At 40.0% G+C, this 5120-nt stretch overlaps 1 pseudogene; it reads left to right on the top strand.

The window, feature by feature from the left end:
• The first annotated feature begins 1842 nt into the window (after positions 1-1842).
• Positions 1843-3091, top strand: LOC137235438 (AP-3 complex subunit mu-2 pseudogene; annotated as a pseudogene).
• The last annotated feature ends 2029 nt before the right edge of the window (positions 3092-5120 follow it).

The raw sequence follows: 5120 nt of genomic DNA, 5'->3' as shown, positions 1-5120 counted from the left end.
TAAAGGGTTGTGTGGAACGAATAATCTTATTAAGTTATTCTGTCGATGTAATGATGGGTTTGTAGTGGTTGAAACCACTGTTATATTTAATATAATTTTATTGAGATACGCCTAAAGGTATCTTTAATTTTGGTAAATATCCTCATCATAACGAAATTCTGATATTGAAAGCAGTCATTTTTTGGTGTTTGCCTAATACAGGCAATATGCGGTAATATACGCTACATTTGTGTAGCAGATGGTATCACGAGTTACCCGTGTATTTTCGCGGCTCCTTGTAGTTGCCCTACAAAAATTTGGTCACAAAACTCACCCACGCCGATACAAATGTGGCTGTGAATATAACCTATGAATCCCTGTAAAGTGACTAGTCAAATGACGTCGTGCATACAAATGTGCGACAAATGTAAAGAGGCCTTTACTCGCTGTCTGGGAACACTCTTTGTGTTGATTTGGGCCATGTTGTGTGAGAATCACAAATTGTGGTGTGTTTGTTGATTCCAACACAACCCTGGCGGGAATAGCCTACGCTAACGAGTGTGGAAATTTGTAGAGCTGTCAGCTGTTCACTCTTCCAATCGTTGGAATGAGACCGCTGTGCGGTGCTGCCCATTGCAATGTATTGATGCATAATGGTCATGTCATGAAAGTATTTAGGGAACGCTTGCGTCTGAGTCCTGACGCGACATTAAATTTAAGGTCTGTTCTAAAAGGTTTAATGTCTCCCTTGTTTGTAACATCGAAAGCATAGATGACACTACTTTCTTCCTGCTGGGATTTCAAGCTGACAGGACTGACGAAACCTTATCGGAACCTCAATACACAAAGGCAATTTCTATTATGAAAGCGAGACCACTATGGAGTGTGACATGTTTCTGTTTATGTTTTACATTTTAATTTTGCACTAACCTTTTTAACAATGAAATCAATGCAAATAACCGGGAGAATTATTTCGGTCTCGAGTGGTTCACCCCTTTTTTTCACAAGAAAGTTGGTTTTGAGTGTGTCTTTATGCACCAATTTGTCAAACTAAAACAAACCTTTCATTTATCGGAACCAAAATAAAGTTTTTATTTTGGATCCCGCGGATCCGACTTGTAATGCATGGGGTCGCGCGCAATGTGTTTACGGCGTAAGAAAAGACAAAAGCAAATGTCATCGAGTGGCACCCTTGTTTCGTTCATTCAAAATGTCATTCATTCATGGAAATGAGTATACAGGCATTTTGAATGAATTTTCATTACGAAGGATAAACGTATGATGGGTAAGTATACTAGTATCGTTCCTTTTTTTATAATCTTATAAATTTTCTAATTTCTTATTCTTTTATTTCATTTCAGGTACTCTTTTTATTTCATTTCAGGTACACCGCTACAAATTAATGAAAAGTTGGATACAAATACCAACACGTTGCGAATGGGAAGTCATGCAACGTAATATGAGCGGTCCAGCGGCGTTAACGAAACCATACAGCTAATTAGAGCAAGTTTTCACCCTACCTCCAAATAATGATTGGTGTAAACCAATCGATGGTTTCAACCATATATTTAGTCTACTGGTTGCTATGAAAAAGTATCCAGCTGTAATTAGGCTCCCTGAAAGTGTGCAAATCATTTTCAATGGAGAATCGCACAAAGGTGGATGTAGCATATACGAAAACGTGGGCCGATGTTGCATTTACTATAGTCGCCTTGAAACCAAGAAAATTTTACCACGAGTTTAAACAACCCGTTTTCTTCGTAAATTTACCAGGGTTTTGGCATGTTATTCTTAACAAATGTATTTTAGTTCACAAAAAGCTGCAAAATTAGATTTTGATAACCAAAAAAAACCGAATAAAGAATGACACACAGCCTCTTTGTTGTAAACAACAGCGGGGATGTCTCTCTCGAAAAACACTTTTGTTCATTCGTATCACGGTCGGTATGCGACTATTTTTTTGGATGCGCAACGCCAATCTCCATTCGATGTTCCTCCCGTAATTGCAACACCACATTACTACCTCATCACCGTGCGGCGTACTGGCATATCGTTGGTGGCTGCTTGTAGGCGAGACGTACCGCCACTATTCGTTATTGAATTTCTGCATCGAGTAATGGACGCCTTTCAAGATTACTTTGGTGACTGTTCCGAAACGCTTATTAAGGAAAATTATGTTGCGGTTTACGAGTTACTTGATGAAATGTTGGATAATGGTTTTCCGCTTGCAACTGAAAGTAATATACTCAAAGAACTCATAAGACCACCAAATATATTACGTACCATAGCCAACACTGTAACCGGCAAAGGCAACATCAGTACTATCTTATCATCGGGTCAGCTATCATCTATACCATGGCGTCGCGGTGGGGTACGTTCTAACAATAATGAAGCTTATTTCGATGTGATTGAAGAAGTTGATGCAATTATTGATAAATCTGGCTCCACAGTGTTTGCTGAAATACAGGGATATGCAGACTGCTGCTGCAAGCTTTCGGGTATGCCAGATCTCACGCTTTCGTTCATGAATCCACGTCCTTTTGACGATGTCTCGTTCCGTACATGTGTACGTTTTAAACGTTGGGCATCTGAACGTTTGCTTTCACTCATTCCACCAGCTGGCAATTTTCGTTTAATGATCTACCACATAAGTTCACAATCTGTTGTGGCTATTCCTATTTATATAAGACATAATTTCTCCATCAAAACTGGCGAACAAGGCCGTTTAGATTTGACAGTGGGGCCAAGTACTACCCTTGGACGTACCGTGGATAGAGTTAAACTTGAGATTACAATGCCGAAATGTGTGTCAAATTGTATATTGACACCAAATCAAGGTAAATATACATTAGACTCAGTTCCAAGGACATTATCGTGGGATGTGGGGCGCATTGATGTAACCAAGCTCCCAAATATAAGAGGCACTGTTTCCATTACACCCGGGAGCACTAACATCGATGCAAAACCGTCTATTAATGTGCAATTTTCCATATCGCAACTGGCTGTTTCTGGACTCAAAGTCAATCGTCTTGTTATGTTTGGTGAAAAATATAAACCTTTTAAAGGTATCAAATACATAACCAAGGCGGGAAAATTCCACTTGCGAATGTAAATAAGACTATGGCTGAAAGATCCATTTTTGGAAATAGACTATATTGAGATAGTGTTAATGTGAATACGTTAGATTAGAAATATATATATACCCCTCTGAGGAAAATCAATCATAAACTTCCATCAAGCTCGTGGCCATTTAATCAAAGCACCACATAAGGATTCGAATGGGAACGATCTGTACAGCAATTTAATGAGTTCTATGCAAATCGTCACTCAGGTCGTAAGCTTAATTGGCTGTATAATTTGTGTAAATGTGATTTGGTAACAAACTGTTTCCGAAATCGTTATGCATTGCAAACAAGTACTTTCCAAATGGCTGTACTTTTACAATTAATGATAAAACTAGGTTCACATTACAACAATTGCAAGAAAGTACGCAAATTAGTTTGGAAAATCTCAAACAGGTGCTACAAATTTTAATGAAAGCTAAATTGCTGGTATGTGCCGATGATGAGAATTCGCTCAATCCCAATCCTATGATGGAGCTATTCTTGGAAGATAAAAAACAAAAAGCTTCGCATTAACATCAATCAACCGCTAAAGACTAAGTTCAAAGTGGAGCAAGAAGCCGTGCATACGCATATTGAAGATCGCAAAGAAGCTGAGTCCGACACAGCTTATTACAGGGGTTCTCAATCAATTGGCTTCCCGCTTCGTAGATGGCCCCGGTCACGACATTCTGTCAAACCTAAGTAAATTGAAAAAAAAACTGACCCATGTGAGCATGATACCAACTCATCCCTTACTTGTAGGCACCGTTGTGTTGCAACCAAAAAAGGACTCGACCTAAAGGGGTTGGTGCATTTCGACTCCATGGATCCACCTACACCGGAAACTTTTGCGTGCGCTAGGATGGCTCAATTGACTTAATTATTACTATGCTGTCAGGTGAGATTGTCGTAGTTATTAAGAAATTGTTTACTAATTTATATACCACCTTGGTGGGAGGGTACATGTATATGTTTAAGTGAGCATGTTATATTCTTCATATAATGAATTCAATTTTAGTTTTTAACAACTTTCTCAACTTCTACTTAATTTGCTTATTCGTCCTGTTGTATAATATGTTTTCGATGTCAAAAGACGCGGCGCCAATATGCTAAGGATGCGATGGAGGGCTTTAGAATGGCATATTTCCCTAGTTTTTACTTGATGCTTCTAGTGTTTAGTAATCGTTGAAAATTGAATATACCATACATTTTCCAAAAACTTATATTTTTTGCTCCCGACAAGACATTAATTTGTGAATCGAACATATTTTTAAATTGGAACGTTTTTGATCATCCTGGGGTATGATGTTTGGATGTTTTGAGTCGCTAGATATTCGGGTGGTGATATGAATAAAAAAATTTTTTTTTTTTTTTTTTTTTTTTTTTGGTATACGGTGGCAGATAGTTTATCTGCTTTAGGCTTCTGTTGGCCTCGTTCGTGGTGAACGAGAGCTGGGTTATGGGATTTGTTGGCCTCGTTCGGGGTGAACGAGAACTGGGTTACGGGGGTTGTTAGAGCAGTTGGGAGTTACAAGTCTCCCTCACTGGAGGGTGGTAGTAGGACCAATTTCGTGATTGGTCTGGTGGTTTGTCCCCTTGCCGTATCAAGTTCGACGACTCGAACTCGGTTATCGGGGCCATAATAGAGGTTGGCTATCCGACCTAGTCTCCATTCGTTGGGGGGCAGATTGTCCTCTTTAATGACGACTAAGTCCCCCTGTTTGAGATTCGATTGTGAATGCTTCCACTTAACGCGCTTCTGCAGTTCGGTGAGGTACTCCGTTTTCCACCGCTTGCAGAAGGTTTGATGCAGCGCCTTAGGGTTTTCCCATCGATTGACGAGTGAAGCGCGATTCTCGCTGACGTCAATCTCGGGTGGCGCTAGTAGGTGGCCCCCGACTAGGAAGTGCCCGGGGGTGAGTGGCTCCAGGTTGGACGGGTCATTGGAAGATGGGCTTAGGGGTCGGGAGTTGAGACAGGATTCAATCCTACACAGGAGGGTGCTAAACTCGTCTAGAGTAAATTTATGATCCAATG

Source organism: Eurosta solidaginis, chromosome X (genome assembly GCF_040869045.1).
Source record: "Eurosta solidaginis isolate ZX-2024a chromosome X, ASM4086904v1, whole genome shotgun sequence".
In the NCBI taxonomy this organism is placed as follows: Eukaryota; Metazoa; Arthropoda; class Insecta; order Diptera; family Tephritidae; genus Eurosta; species Eurosta solidaginis.
This window is presented reverse-complemented; position numbering and strand designations above follow the sequence as displayed.